We start from the raw sequence: 1,108 nt of genomic DNA, 5'->3' as shown, positions 1-1,108 counted from the left end.
CACCACACACTTTATTCTTCCTTCTTCCTCCTCTCCTTCTTCCTCTTCTATCTCCATTCCTTTTCTAATTCCCATCAACATACCACCGCATGCCCTCCCTTTCCTATTCCTTCTCTTTGCCTCTTGCACTTTCCATGTATATTCCTTTGGTAGTTTCCCCTTAATTCTTTCCCATCCCTTTCTATCTAACCACGTTTCTATCATTACTATTATCTCCCATTCTTTTATTCTTTGCCAAAAGTCTTTATCCTTGTTTCCTACTCCGGCCACATTCCAGAACACTATTCCCCATGTCTCTCCCCCCTCCCTCTCCTTCCCCCTCTTTCGTCCATATTTTCCCTTCCCCGCTTATTAACCTTTCCTCCCTCTCATCCCATCTCCACCATTTCCCATTTATATTTAATTTCCCATATCCTACTACTACTCTCCTCCCTTTTCCTCTCTTCTCTCTCGCTATCTCCCCCAGTCTCCATTTTGTTCTTCTTTCTTTCCATGTCATATCGTCCTCTATCATTTTTCCTTCCTCTGCCACACTCCTTCTTTTCTCCATAATCTCCTTTTTTTTCTCTAATCTCCTTATCCTTATTTTTCCCATCTTCCCTCCACCCAATACCTTCATACTCTCCACCTCACTTTCCATTCCTAACTTCTTTATTATCTCTTTCATTTTTTCGTCTATCTCTCCTTCTCTCCCCTTCGTCCCTTTTATTATTATGTTATTCCTCCTTTCCTCTCTGTCTTTCATTTCCTATTTCCACTCCAGTTCCCACATTCTTTCCTCCGTCTTGTCCTCCTTCTCCTCTGTACCCCTCATCCATCCCTCTTCCTTCTTTTTTCCCCTGCTTTCTTTTCCAGTTTCTCTATTCTTTCCCTTAGCTCTCTACTCTCCTTTCTCCATATTTTTTCTTTCTCCTCCCACTGTTTCCTCATGTCTTCTAATTCTTCTCTTATCTTCTTTCCTTGCTTCTTTATCTCCTCTTTCAATTCCTCCTTTATCTCCTTATTCACCTCCCTTATCATTTCCCTCATTTTTCTCATTTCTCTCCACCCTTCTCTTTCCTCTTTCCACTCGCTTGTACCTAATCTTCCTTTCCCCCCCCCCCCCCCC

This window comes from Odontomachus brunneus, unplaced genomic scaffold (genome assembly GCF_010583005.1).
Source record: "Odontomachus brunneus isolate Ranch 3 - 2012 unplaced genomic scaffold, Obru_v1 Obru_scaffold_027, whole genome shotgun sequence".
NCBI classification, from domain to species: Eukaryota; Metazoa; Arthropoda; class Insecta; order Hymenoptera; family Formicidae; genus Odontomachus; species Odontomachus brunneus.
Note: the sequence above shows the minus strand (reverse complement) of the source record.